The sequence below is a fragment of the Schistocerca serialis genome, chromosome 4 (assembly GCF_023864345.2).
Source record: "Schistocerca serialis cubense isolate TAMUIC-IGC-003099 chromosome 4, iqSchSeri2.2, whole genome shotgun sequence".
In the NCBI taxonomy this organism is placed as follows: domain Eukaryota; kingdom Metazoa; phylum Arthropoda; class Insecta; order Orthoptera; family Acrididae; genus Schistocerca; species Schistocerca serialis.
The window spans coordinates 723178193-723193835 of record NC_064641.1 but is presented as its reverse complement, the minus strand read 5'-3'; positions in this window follow the sequence as shown (position 1 = coordinate 723193835).

Below are 15643 nucleotides of genomic sequence, written 5' to 3'. Positions count from 1 at the left end.
TTCCCCGAGGTCAGCTACTACCAGATTCTTTCTTATACATCTGTCAATAATTCGTGTCAGTATTTTGAAACCATGACGTACAGGATGATATTTATTAACATTCAAAAAACCTCATAGCGAGGTACATGACACCGAGACAAGTAATTTGATACAAGACATGTGGGCCGCTAATGTGGGGAACGCCCCAAAAGCGGATGACAAAATGTTGAACATGTGATGTCACATTCAATATGATGATGAGGTCCATAGTCCGAGGAGCGTAGGGGACGATGCAGCAGGCCCGCACCGCTGACTAAGCAAGGTCCTAGCGGAGGTGGTTTGCCATTGCCTTCCTCCGACAGTAATTGGGATGAATGATGATGTGCAAGACGACACAACAACTCCCAGTCATTTCGAGGCTGGAAAAATTCCTGATGTCGCCGGGAATCGAACCCGGGAACCAGTGCGCTGTAAGCGAGCACGCTACCGCAAGACCACGATCTGCGGACAATGTTCAACCTACGGAGGGTATTTTTGAGCATGTGCGTGAAGGAATGATTAGGGGATGCAAAACTCGCATTCAAGCTAAAAGTGTAAATTACGAACACATTTTGTAAGTGTGATCTGTTGTAAATGCAGAAGTAACAAAATTATTGTCCTCGCTATAACCAAGCAAGAGCCGTTCTTAATCTTCTTCTCCTTTCCTTTTACCCTTCTTTTTTGGTTATAGACAATATGCAGAAGAAAACGTTGGTCATTTACTGATAATGAAGCAATTCGAAAATTTACACTCATTACCTATGACGCAATAGGAAGGTTTTTCTTGCACTGCTCTTCAAATAAACGAGCGGAAACATCGCGACCGCTAAATAAATCAGTAAGTTAATATCTCAGTGCAAACACATTATATCACGCACAGTGAAAAAAAAAAGGCTCCGTGCTAGACGCGTGACTCGAACCCTGAACCCTAAGTGCTGAAGGCACGCTCGTAGGCGTGAAGCCACACCGATGTGAATACTTCGGTTGAGATGATCAGATGCAACAAATCAACAGGCTCAACCACTGCGCGTGCGGCGGGGTACGTCATCTATTGATGTAGCGTGTTCAAAATTTCTCATTCACTTTTGCGGTACTTCTCGACATTTGCGACCCATATGTCTGCTGTTAAGTAACTATGTCGCAGGGTCATCTACGTCGCTTCGGAGGTTTTTAAACGTTAATAAGGATAAGGCTTATACTACGACACTCATACGAAGGTAAAGAAACGCAGCCTGTTGCCTCTAACCGAGTTCTGTCTAGTAAAGACCAAATCTTCAGGCTATAAGGCACGAAATGCCAAATGTACTCTTGATTTAAAATTCGCAACAAAAGTGAATTAATGTGCAATCAGAACTGAGAATCCAGTTTTTAAGCAGAGAGTACCTCAAATAAAGCTTTAAGAGAACGGGTAGTCATTTCTCCAGAGCGGTCGCCCTTCCACCATCATTTCTCGCATCTGTTTTAATAAGGGTAACTCCACGGCTAAGCTCTGAGCTGTTGGTAGTGCACGTCTCGTTAAGAGACGCCGCGCCGCCAGCCATATCGGCGTCGCGGGATCGCAGCGAGCAGGGAGAGCGCGGCGTAGCGACGCTATTGGACGGCTCGCGTCCCGACGCCCCCACCTACTACTACCTCCCCTCCCCCTCCCGCCGCCCCCACACACCCCATTCCCAACCTCCCTCTGTGCTTCCTTCCTTCCTGCGTCGCCATGGCAACGGGGGGAAGTAAACCTCCTAGTGTTAGAACAACAGCCGGCAATTAATTTAGCTGCAGAGCAGATAATGCCGCCGTAATTACTGCATTCAATTAGACGACTCTGTCTTTCCCTCTCCCCCCTCCTCTCCTCCCACCCTCTCCCCACCCAGCCTCCGTCGTCAGCATCGTCTTATAAGAAGCGTCCTCTGGTAAGTAGTAGAGGACCAAAGTAAAGCGCGAGCTGCTCCTTGGATTTCGTCCAAAACTTTCTTCGTCTTAACAAAAGTGTACATAGTGTAAACTACACTTTGCGAATTTGATTTATTGGTCGAAAATCTGCGCTTTACATGTTCTGTTGTTTTTCTGGTGTTTTTAAGTAAACTAAGGAATTGGTTGGCTTGGAATAGTTTTAACGTACCGGTATTAGAACAGATAAATGATTTCAGCATAATAGTCACCAATACGTTATAGATAAATTTAAGTCTGTGGTGCAGAGCCCGTGACCTTGCTACTGGCCTGACTCAGTGTGAAGTACACGGTTTTTTTTTTGGCCGCGGCACTGGGAGTGGAGGGTGGCGGGTACATTGCCCGGGCCCCCTTTTACCCCCAGGGAAATAACCCGTCCCCAGAACACTTAGTGGACCTGGGGGTGGGACTGTAACGGGGAAAAATCGCTGTCGCTATGTGGGACTGAACCCAGGACCACTACGTGCAAAGTCTAACCCTGAGAACACTAAACCACCTCGGCCACGTCATCACATTTATGCGAGAAAAATAAAAGCAACGGTATTTCAGAAAATGTCTAACATGTAGCTGTTACATACACGTGGAAAACAAGTCAAAATACCTAGTAAAATACAATCGATCACATGAACATCCGCAACGGAGGACCATATTTATAGGATAAAAATCCGCTTCAGTAGCTAGGAATATTCTAAATTTATTCTATGACCATTTTCGAAGCTTGAAGCTTCATCTGCAGATGCCACCAAGTAATTATGAAATCATAAACGTGTGGTAGTCGGGCAAGTCAGTCATTTGGCATCACACTCGCGTCATAACACCCACGTAAACTGTTGTAAGAGACATACATAGATGAAACGTAGTCATAAACTAAATTTAGGTCAAATCTTCTATTTACATGTGATTTTTAAATAACAGACCCTTTTTATCAACAAGGAGTAGACGAATGGATAATTTTGACGTAGAATGTTGAATTAAGATCGTGGGAAAAGTGTACGGTATTGTATGTTCTAACAACCCAATAATTTCTGGTGCCAGTGTCAGCTTTCACACACTTTTGTAGCGAAATTATTTAACGATAAGCCTTTCCTTGAGTACGGAAGCCTTTCACTAATTCATTTCATGTGATATCATTAGCTTCAGTTCATGTTTAGAGTTTAAATGTCAGTGGTCACGTCAGCTATGAATCGCAGTCATATATAACTAGCTTCTGATAGTCGTAATAATGCGTGACAAAGTACCTATTCGATATTGTCTATGACTGGGTGGTTAGGCACCAGAAAACCTACAAAGTCACAACCAGATTGTTTAAGTACTTTAAAAAAGCCTAAGTGTCGTTAATCTTCTTGTTCAGCTCACTCAAAGTAACTCATATGCACTGAATTCACATCCTTCGTAATATAGTTCATTGACTCCCATTTAACTTTCACATCACTACTGCACTAAGTAAAAGAGAATTATCATTTCGTAAAAGTTCCTTGAAATTCCGTATGCATTGATAACCGCATGTGCAAATTGAACAGTCAAAATCACCTCAGTTTTCAATTGGTTCAAATGGCTCTGAACACTATGGGACTTAATATCTGAGGTCATCAGTCCCCTAGAAATTAGAACTACTTAAACCTAACTAACCTAAGGACATCACACACATCCATGCCCGAGGCAGGATTCGAACCTGCGACCGTAGTGGTCGCGGTGTTCCAGACTGAAGCGGCTAGAACCGCTCGGCCACAGCGGCCGGCTTCCCAGTTTTAATTGCGATGGATATTACAACACTTGTGATCCTATACAGTGCGTAAGAACATTTATTGTCATTTAATCTCCAGCTTAAACTTCACTTTACTTCCTCTGGACTGTAAAAATAACCATTTTGAAGTTGTGGGGCTAATCTTCTTTTAACTCCAACCTCACAAAATTAAATATTGACGTATTAAACTGAGATATGTTAATATATCTTCTTGCTAGCTTATCGCCAGCAGCTTTTCACGCTTATTAGGGACACATAAGCTTAGTATATTACGAATGTACTTCTGACCAAAAGGCGATTCTGGTATCTGGAGTCCAAAGTTTTTGTTAGTCATGCGTTTTGCGTTCTCGTGGAGATATTTCCATAGCAACTTCTATCCCCTAACATTGATTTCTTTATATATGACCAAGAAATAAAATAACAAATTTCATAAATTTTGATTTAAATTTCTTTTAATGCAATGAAATATTTTCTTAAAAATTTTCGTCTCCTGTTGCACTCCCTTAGGGACTGAATTTCCAGAAACAATGGAACACGTACTTTTCATTTTCTGAGCGCGAAACCAAATACCAGATTTCGTAATCCTAGATTCACAATTCCCTTATCAGCGTCATACTTTCAAAAAGCCTATCATCCCCTGGTTCATCCCCTTAGGAGCGGAATCCTTTCTTAAGCGAGCCTTTATTTTAAGATCAAACATCTAGTTACTATCCTTAGCGGTTTGGGTTGGGCGATGATGAGTCATTGTATCAGTCTGACGCTATTTCAACCCCTTAGGGGTTTAGTTTCCAAAAACAGTGAAACACTTGGTTTTTTTTTTCATCTGTAGCCCAGAAACTAAACACTAAATTTCAAGGATTTACCTTTGCAAATGCCTCCGCAATGAAATATTTCCATAAAACGTTTCACCCTCTATTTCACCGCCTTAGGGGTTGAATTGCCAAAAACACAGAGAAGTCAAAAACAAATTTTCATAGATTTAGCTGTAAAAATGTTTCCATAATAAAAAATTTTATAAAAACTCTTATCCCCTGTTTCACTCGCTTAGGTGTTCAACTTACAAAAACACTGGAACACGTATTTTTTAAATTTCTAACCGAGAAGTCAAATAAAAAAGTTCATAGACGTTGCTTTAAAAATATCTTAGTACTTCATTAATAATGATATATTTTTCGAAAAAAAAGCTTTCACCCACATAGGGTAAAATTTTCAAAAATGCTGAAACATGTATTTCTTTAATTCCGGCCGAGAAACCAAATACAAATTTCCGTAGGTCTAGCTTAAAAAAAAACTTTAATCCCTATTTAACTCCCACCCACACCCTTAGGGTTGAAATTTGGTAAAATCACTTCTCAAACGACACCTACAGTATGAGAGCCACACTTCTCCGAATTTCAAGTTTCTATCCTTAGCGGTTTGGGCTGTGCGAAGACAAGTCAGGGAGTCAGTCAATCAGGACTTTGCGTTTTATATGTAGAGATTACGTACGTTGAGTCACCAACATGTTCATATCTGATATATCATATCTTTTCAATGTTCACAGTGGGGCCTCAGATACAAAAAAGAATACAGTTAGTAATTTGATTCATTAACAAGGCATTTAAAAAAATTAAATTCTGTCTCGATAGTGTCTCCGAGGTCCCTGCCGCCCGCTGACCGTCGGTTGGGCCCCAACAGCGCCCGGTACTCCCGTAGCAGCGTCGTCAGAACAGCACTGGAACACCTTGCCTTACTCGATCATGGATCACGAAACAAACACAAAACAGACATTTTTAGTTCGTCAGTTCACATAAATGTATGATAAAAACTTGTAAGACATATTGCCTGGCGTCAATCAGCGCAACCTGCCAGTGTTTGTCACAGTTTATCGTAAACACGACAGAATGATGAACGGATACGAACATTTTCTCAAGCGAAACGGTCTCTCGTATTCAAGTTTTCCACATTCAGGAACTGAAATTATAATTTTCAGAAAAAAAAACATAGCAAGAATGTAATTAGACGTTTCGCGTTAATCCTTCAACAAGTGTGCTCTTTCGCCAGTTTTTAACGATGTGTTGTTTATATTCTAGCGAGAGAGCAACGGTTGTATAGAGTGGGTACATGTCCTTTACTTTCTGTAGCCGACGGCGATAGAATTTTCTACAATGAAGGCTTTCACTACCGGATATTTCAGCTGCTGAGAATTTTTCCGGGTTGTATGGCCGTGGTCCATGGAACTCTTCAATCCCTGACGTTTCGTCCAAGCCGACTGACTCAGCACAATCAGGAGCACCTCCGAAGATGTCCTTGGACGAAATGCCAGGGAGGAAGAGTTGCATGGACCACTGCCATACAACCCGGAAAAATTATCAGCAGCTGATACAATTTTCTGTTTAGTGATTGGCTGGAATGTGCATTTGCTGCAGCATTTTAGAGCCCTCTCACACTATTGTACCAAATTTTATTAAATGTTATTTAACACAGGCGCGCGCGCGCGTGTGTGTGTATGTGTGTGTATGCACATACCTCTGGAACTAAATTTTACGGAAATTTGGAATTTTTTTGATGTTTACAAACATACTCGTCTAAGTAGATCTTTTGGAAGTATTTTCATTTGTAGATAACTGTTGCGCCTTAGAGTCATTTAACCAGCTTACTCCATCTACCCATTCAATGCAGCTACCCATACAACCGTCACTGTTCTTCTGTAGGAACGGATTTAACTAACGGACATTATTTTATAATCAGTATTTCCGTAGTGACTTTAAAAACAAAGATTTCGCATACCCGGAAACATCTAATCATCTGTACTGAGAGAAAGGTTTATAGCTGAAATTACATGAGCATACGGTCTTCTAGAATATAAAAAAAGTTACTTGCTGTTTCATACCTTAGGTTTAATAACGATAACAGTAAAATCAGAGGAATTTGTGATAACTTGCATGCAGCCTTGGAGGTTGTCTTGACTTCCACCGTTCACGAATAGAAATGAAAGTAAGTGCCTTGTTTACTGGTGCATTAACCACCATGCGCCAGATACAGCACTTTTATTTAGCGACCACAGATAGCGAGATAGTTAGTCACGTGGAGCAACGACTATACTCTGAACTATGGAGGTGCTTGAACGTTAGTCTCTAGTGTTAGCAACATTGTGGCTGCTGCGGACAGTGTTATTAATTATCAACGAAAGAAACTTAGGAAACCTATTGTTTTCACATACGTAACACTTCCAATAAATAACAGACTGTACATTTACGCTAATGCAAAACGAGAAAAAGTTATGACCGAGAAATTATTTGAATAGCTTTTCTTGCTATTACAAAAACCGATCGTCGCAAATCCAACCGAACACAGACCAAAACGGTACCTTAACAAAGGCGTAAGGTACAAATGCGAAAGAATCCGACCGCAAATCTCGATCCCGTTGCAGTTGCAATATTATTAATGTTCTAATGAGTGCTGTCAGAGAGTTCAAATAAATACCACTCGTCGTATTTGATGGATATGCTTACACTTCTCGGTTTCTTTGCCTGACAGAATTAATTTAAGAGCCGAATTTAAAGTGATTAATAGTGGGTGTCCTACACCTTTACTTGATTTGACTCTGTTGACAGGTATGGAATTTAATGTGCTGAACTGGCTGCCAATCTAATGGCCGTGAACTTCATGTTGCTGGCCTAATTTTTATTACTGTAAACGCCTTTCATTCATCTCTGATAGACAGAACATATTCTGCCTGTTATCTCTAAAGTACTTCAGACAAGTTCCGGGGTGGTTCGATCAATAAAGATATGGCTGAGGTCTTCCCTTATATTTACTGCGTTGTCTAATGACTAGCCCTCTATGATCTAGGTATCAACGGGAATCTCGGTGAAATATACATTCACCCACTTAATGCTCGTGGAATGCATCGTCATACATTATAGCACGCCTCTGGCCATCTCACCTTCCAGAAAGCACCTAGCGATTAAAATCAGAAATCAGTCTTAGAAAAACTTTTCTCGGGGTATGTCCTATTATCTCACTGACTCTTTATATCGCACTTATAATTAAATTTTAAAAACTGATCTGAAAAACAGCCTTTTAAACGTTCACTTCTGTATAAACTGAAGCCTACAATAACTGAAGTATCAACGAAATTTTTACTCTCTCTCAACCCCTTCTCTTTCTCCCTTTTTCAGTCTGTCTTATCGGCCAAGCCTTTGGTCCGCTGAATTATTGTTTTCTTCATTTCTCTCAACAGTTAATTCCAATTAACTTTTCAACGTAAGACAACAAAGTAAGCCGTAGCCTACAACAGGTATAAGTTGAGACCGCATGATGACATGTCAAAAAATTCATAGTCAACTCCTAGTCTCAAAGATTAAAGAACTATTTGGCTATTCAAACGAAGAAATGTGTTCCAAAATTAATTAAGCTAATTTTTGTAGTAACTTGATTTAAACTAATGGAGGAATAGTAGTAATAACGACTAATACCTAGGAGTTGAATTTAAGCGCTTTACGCTCAGGGAACTTATTCAAAAACTCGATGGTATCTTATTCTCTACTTCACTGTGTTGTGTTCTGAAAAAGTGATTCCATATTCGTAAAGAGAATCGACACTTCGAGTTTACCTGCAGATGTGACGAAAGCTGATAACATAAGTGAATCTTCTCAACTGTATCGTAGGGACAACAAATCGTTACATCTCTGTGTCGTCAGCAGAATTTGTGCTGAATGTAAGAACAAACTATATATCTTAACTCTAGTGTATGGAAATCGCTGAGGAAATAATACCGGAAAATGTGCGTGACAGAGATACCAATGGCCTCAGGTCAAGAAACAATGAAATGGCTCATCAGTTGACTATATACATCCACAAGTAGAGATTCCAATTCTGCCATGCTCAGTTACTACAGCATTAATACAGTAATTTTTTACACAGTCCATTCCGTGTTCAAGAGAACATTCTGGGCTATTTCAAATTTCGGTCCGCTATGGAGCTCGTATTCTTTTCAGTGAGCTGGGATTGGTACAGAGAGCGTTTCCTATTTTAAACGTTTGCGAAGGCCTTACAACCAAGGAAAACCTCCAGAAAACCTTGCTCACAAGCGGGATATGGTAACTAATTATGGTTTGTAGTTTGCAACACAGTGTCCTAGCTGAACTGATGTGAGCCTAGTTTATTTTTGTGTTAACTTCTTGTATGTTTGAAACTGACCAGTTAATTATTCGCTCCATTTTCTATTGTCAACTCCGTTAAGTGGAGTTTACTGTTCGCGATCCTGCCCACTACAGAGCCTCGCTTCTTTTCAGCTAAATAACAAGCAAGTTGATTAATAGATTGATTGAGGGGGGTATGCGGCTAAACGGTGAGGTCGTCAGTCCCAATCAAATTGGGAGTGGAGCAGAAAGTTTTCCAGTTGCGTATGAGTGGCAGGAGACTTCCCGTTCCAGATTTTGTCTTACAACCAGGGGAAGTTTCCTGTAAAAAGCTTGGACGAACCTGACGGGATCGAAATTACTGACATAATTGCATGCAAAAATGTGTGTGTGTGTGTGTGAGACAGAAGAAGGAGGAAGAGAGAGAGAGAGAGAGAGAGAGAGAGAGAGAGAGAGAGAGAGAGAAGATAGAGAGAGAGAGAGATGTGCGGGTGGTGGTGGGGTGGGGGGGGGGATGGAATAAAAAAATTAATAAATAAATTTCTTAGTACCTTTCAATCCCCACCTCTAAATAAAGCAAAGCAGGCAAGGAAATTCTCAGCCGAATATCAAGTTATCTGGACCACAGAGAGTCTCAGTTGCGATATTTGTGGAATATTTTGCAAAGGCATATCCATTTCCAGCGTTTATCTTACAAGGGAAACATCCCGACAAATTGAGTTAGAATCAGGGGATAGAGACTACTATTGATGGAATTCTGGGACGATATGTCCCAGACAAAAATGGAAGTCAAGTATATACACAGGATGTCTCAAAGTCTTTGCGTAAAATTTCTGTAGGTGATTCAGCACAACTTGGGGAGCTACTTCTATTACAGACAAGCTGTCCGCTGACACTTCCCGGCGACACTAGTTCTCCTTTTGTATTCGCTGTGCCCCTGCGAGGCGCCGCAGGGTGTAAGCACTCTACTGTATGCATATGCAGTGTGTGATGTTTCTAATTCAGTCATCTGCTCTGCATGAAAGGGCCTGGGCAGAGCAAAATAAAAGTTCGTGATTTGCTTCTAAATTATCTTTCACTGTATAGACACACTGATTCTTATGGTTTTCTTGTTGAAAAACACTGGGGTAGGTAACATGAACCACAGGTGGTTATTAGTCCACGCTAGGTCGGTATAATATCGTCTCTCGTAACAGACGTTCTTTGACATGACGTGAACTATCGCCGCTAAACGTTTGATGCACTTTCAGACATCCTGTGTAGACCTGTATGTGTATACATAGTAAAATCGGTGTCTTTCTCGACACGTGCAATGTTCTTACGTTGCTCTGCGAGCACAGTGTGTATATAATAATAATAATAATAATGATTCCGGGTTGTTCAATGGCCTGATGCAGGTCTGTAGCTTAGGTTTCTCTGCAGCGTCTTGAGTGTCCATAAGCTGTCCCAGCACTTTTACGTACAGTTGTAATGTGAAATCTGAACCACTTGAAAATCCTGGCGAATCGTTATTGAGAAGTGAAGGCTAGGTTAAGGGCGTACTGAAAAAATACAAGATCTAGCTGAGATTCGATTTCGCGACCTGTCAATCTCTAGGCATTGTTAGACCACCAGGCACAACTACAATGTGTGTGTGTGACGTTATAAAATACACACAACAACAAAAAGTTTGCATCCCTCGTTTCCGAGAGCTCCGGAACTTGCACAGAAAATTGGAATAGAGATCAACATAAACATTATTTCCGACCTTTTTATTGCTCATGAAAACAACACATTGCACGTTGTACCACCATACAGCGAGACATTCAAAGGTGGAGGTCCAGATTGCTGTACACACCTGTATCTCTAGTACCCAGTAGCACGTCCTCTACAATGAAGCATACTATCCACAATTTCATCAAGGCACTGTTGGTCCAGATTGTCCCACGCCTCAACGGCGATTCAGCGTAGATCCCTGAGTGGTTGATGGGCCACGTAGTCCATAAATAGCCCTATTAAATATATCCCATGCGTGTTCGATACGGTTCATGTCTGGAGAACTTGCTGGACACTCTCGTCAAGTGATGTCGTTATCCTGACACAGATGTGCACGATGGGGGCGCGAATTGACGTCCATAAAGACGAATGCCTCGCCAATAAGCTGCCGATATGGTTGCACTATCCGTCGGAGGATGTCATTCACGTACGGTACAGCCGTTACGGCGCCTTCCATGATCACCAGCGGCGTGATCGGCCCCACATAATGCCACCGCAGAACATCAGGGAACCTCCACCTTGCTGCAGTCGCCGGACAGTGTGTCCAACACGGTCACCCTGACCAGGTTGCCTCCAAACACGTCACCAACGAGTCTTTGGTTGAAGGCATATGCGACACTCATGGGTGAAGAAAATGTGATGACAATCCTGAGCGGTCCATTCGGCATATTGTTGGGCCCTTGTGTACCTCGCTGCATGGTGTCGTGGTTGCAAAGATGGACATCGCCATGGACGTCGGGAGTGAAGTTGCGCATCATGCAGCCTATTGCACACAATTTGAGTCGTAACACGACGTCCTGTGGCTGCACGAAAAACATTATTCAAAATGGTGGCATTGCTTTAAAGGTTCCTCCGAGCCTTAATCCGTAGGTAGCGGCCATCCACTGCAGTAGTAGCCCTGGAGCGGCCTGAGCGAGGCATTTCATCGACAGTTTCTCTCTCTCTGTATCTCCTCCATGTCCGAACAATATCGCTTTGGTTAACCCCGAGAGCCCTGGACACTTCCCTCTTTGAGATCCCTTCCTGGCACAAAGTAACACTGCGGTTGCGATCGAACCGCGGTATTAACCGTCTAGGCATGGTTGAACTGCAGACAACACGAGCCGTGGAGGGAAGACTGGAACTGATCGGCTACCGGACCCCTCCGTCTAATAGGCGCTGCTCATGCATCGTTGTTTACATCTTTGGGCGGGTTTAGTGACATCTCTGAACAGTCAAAGGGACTGTTTGTGCGATACAATATCCACAGTCAACGTCTATCTTAAGGAGTTCTGGGAACCGGGGTGATGCAAAACTTTTTTTTATTTGTGTATATAGCAAAACTGTTTATACTTATCTGGGGAGAAAGAAAAATGTAGAAAGTGGTCAAAGATAGTTCTTGAAAAGTATGGGACATCTAAAACACGATGGCAGATTTGGAAGATAGGCTGTAAATATTGATGTAAATAAATTGAACCACATGTTATTGATTGTGAAGAATTTATGGCCAATGGTTTACGTACTTTTGACCGGAATGCATGCATATCCGAAGGAACGCTGAATTGTACTTCCGAGCAACACAAGCACTACAATATCATGTATATCGGCAGACAAAGAGCAAACGACTTCCCATTAAAAAGTCCCCCTTTAGGGTACTTTACGTAATGGGTCCACGAGTGCAGGTTGTAGATACATGGCTGACGACATACTGAAGTTTGCGTCTGGCCATTGAGCGTCCTCGGGTAGCGTAATGGTAAGGCGACCGTACGTTATAAGCGGGAAATCGGAGTTCGAGTCCCGCTCCTGCACACATTTTCATTGTTGTCATCCCCTTTCTACAGCTGATGGTTATTCGTATTCGCAACTCCGAATGGATTTCATTGCAATTGTTGGTCCGAAAATTCGTAGGGATGTATGTGCACAAAGACCTTTAAAAATGATTCAAATTTGATTTCGAGCAAAGAACATTAAATACCGCTTAAAGAGGTATATGAAAAGAACATACCTAAACGCTATATTGAATGGAAACCAAAATATATAACGAGTTATTTGGTCAGACAATAAAAGGCTCTAATTCTCCATTTGAATCGACATAACACTGGGAGAATGTGAGGAAAAAACTTCATGTGACAGGTGGCATGCAAAATAAAATAATATTTTATCGTACAAATAGCGTAGCGGCTCCTGTGTTTATAAAACTGCTACGAGTATGTAACAAGTGTCACTGTTCAATGCTGACACTGATACAGTGTTGTAAATTAATAGTGAATAATGTTTCAATAATGCTAAATACATAGCGCGAGGTATTACATCGCGGTTCTGTCTACAAATGCAGGCCAGAATGAGTTGTTGCAGTGGTCCCTTCTTGGCAGCGAAATGCATGAGCGCCCTGTGCCATCCCAAAATATCAGATATAAGCAATCTCTCTTCATTAATTCCGTGGAACACCTGCAACTAACTAGAGACATTGACTGTCAAAGAAACGAGTTCCAAATGCGAAAGGTAATACCCCCGGGAACGCACCTGAAGCAAATGGGGTCGGTTCATCACAGCTGACAATAAAGAAACGGTCACGTTTTTCGGGACATTAGTAACGAGACACATTATAAATTTGGGCCCGAAGTCCGCAGCCGCGGTCACTAATTGGACAAAGGCCCACCACGGGCATTGTCAGTCACGGCTGCTGCAGCAGCCCCCTGCTCAGTTCATTATGCCCGGCCAGCCACCAGCGTCCCGCCAACAACGCCACCGGATGGCCTCCGCCGCGGACCTACAAAGTGAACGTAATTGGGGACTTAGATGCAAAACTCCACCCGATGCGTTGTATATCTACGAGCAACTAAACATGGAAGCCAGCCTTAAAAACAGTGTTCTCCTTTTAAGGAGAAAATACTCCTTCGGCGGAGTCAACTCTCGAAAAGATTACAAGAGAAGAGATCTCCCCTTTTCTACCTCCCCTCTGCCTCCCCCCCCCCCCCCCCCGCCCCCTCCCCACTCTCTCAACCAACTCCGAGCAGTCCAGTCCGGCCTTCCTACATAATTCATTACGGAGACCAGGCAGCCGAGACATCATCAGGAACTATACTAATGACTCCATCATTTATGCTAATCCGCTGATTAAGATATCCCGCGAGCAGACACATGCGGGGAGCGCTCTAAACAGTTGTCCGCTTGTAATAAATTCCATATTTGGGAGCGCGGACTGCTCACTGATTCTTCCTACGTTCCTTCCAAGTTGCCCCTCCTTCTCCCACGCTACCGCTTGTTCTTCGCCAGTGTTTTCGTCTCTGTTTCATTGTCTATCCGGCATAAGTTCATCTGATAGCACCGGGACACGTTCCATATGGAATTAAAAGCGCGGCCAATAGATTTTCCTCCGCCCACGGACTTGCGGAGGTAGACACGGATTCCTGCTTCACGGCGCACTGGTCACTGCTAGTCGTGCGCGCATGACCAAGCGTCTCAGGGTTGTACAAGGCCAACGCCTGTCTCTCTATGGCAAACCGGAAAATACACCGATGCCTTGTACTCACAACGGTACTACATTGTTTCGTCTTCCAGTGTTAGTGACATCATCAGAGTCTGAAACTGGTCTCTGAGTCGTTATAGTCTCTGATGATGTATGCAGCACTGGAAGACGACACTTCAGGCAGGGAAGTGTCCCTTGGACCACGATCTAATGCCCATGAGCAAATATCACGTAATATCAGCTGGGCTTCATCAATGATCAGTGCAAAAGTAGTGTACGCTACGATGGAGCAAGGGAGTCGGGGGGGGGGGGGGGGGGGCGATAGCGAGAATCGAGGGGTAGTGGGTTGGGGTAGTAGTTTTGAAGTCATTGAAAAATGGTTCTGGATACACTTAGTTCTAGTCTGTATGCAGAATCTATTCCGCCTTTCTTCGAACCTTGGTATGTCTGCGTGGCAGGGCGGAATTCCAACTTCGTTTGTGAAGATATTATATTAATTATATTTCTGGGGGGATGTGGGCTACTGGCATCAAGCACGAGAATTATTACATTCTTAGAACTCGATGTGACGCTACTATTCTCAAACGAGTATTTCTTTCTTTTAGTAGGTATTATTTATTTGGAGTTACGGAATACAAATTCATTCAATGTTTTGTTATGTCACGAAATTTGTCATTGAAACTCAATACTTGCAAACCGACTATTTTTCTATTTTCATGTAATGACTGGTGAAGGGGAGACTATGTGACGGCCTTGAAGCAGGACCACACTGTAGAAGATCTGGTTCCTCTCAGAGGAACTATCACGTATTGTCCCCTTTTCTCGGTGAGTTTTGTCGTATATTTTGAAATTTCATTTTAATAGACTGGATTAAGTTATTAATGTGAAGTTGTTGACATTTTGTCGGCTTAATTTTGAAAAGAATAAAAGCTTCAATTTAGCAAAGTTGGTAGCGATCATTAACCTCGCGTTATACTGTAATTCAAAGCCATGTACTGATTGATTGAGATAAGGAAGATCTTTTTATCAAAAACATATTTTTTGTTACTAGTCGCAAACTCAGAGTAGGTTTTTACAAAACAATTGAAACGAAAATCGGTTGTTTTTTGAATAGCTGGAAATATTTTACGTGATGGGAGAATATTATCTACTGCAATATTTTTGAACTAGATGCAGATGTTCTGTGCCTCTCAGATTCGTCCTAGCGAACGCTATTGACGACAGATAGATTCGAAGTTTATTTCAACGTAATATGTTAGCACTATCTGATATGGATTCCATACTCTTGAGAATATTCTAAGATGGGGCACATGAGTGTTTTCTAACCAGCCTGCCTTGTACATTGAGAATTTTCCCAGAATCCTGCGAGTGAACCGTTGTTTGCTATTTCCCTTACCTACGACTAAGCCTAAGTGATTATTTACTTTAACACCGGTGCCTATAGCTAAAGTGCAGCTACTCACGGAGGTGCGGGCTGTAATTAATGTACATCATCGAAATGTGATAGATATGATAATGCGCTAATCCAGAAGCAAATTGCGTGAAAGAAGTTCCAATTTTGACCACCAGGTGCAAATATGGAGCTGTGCAGCATCTCGTCGATGTCTCCGG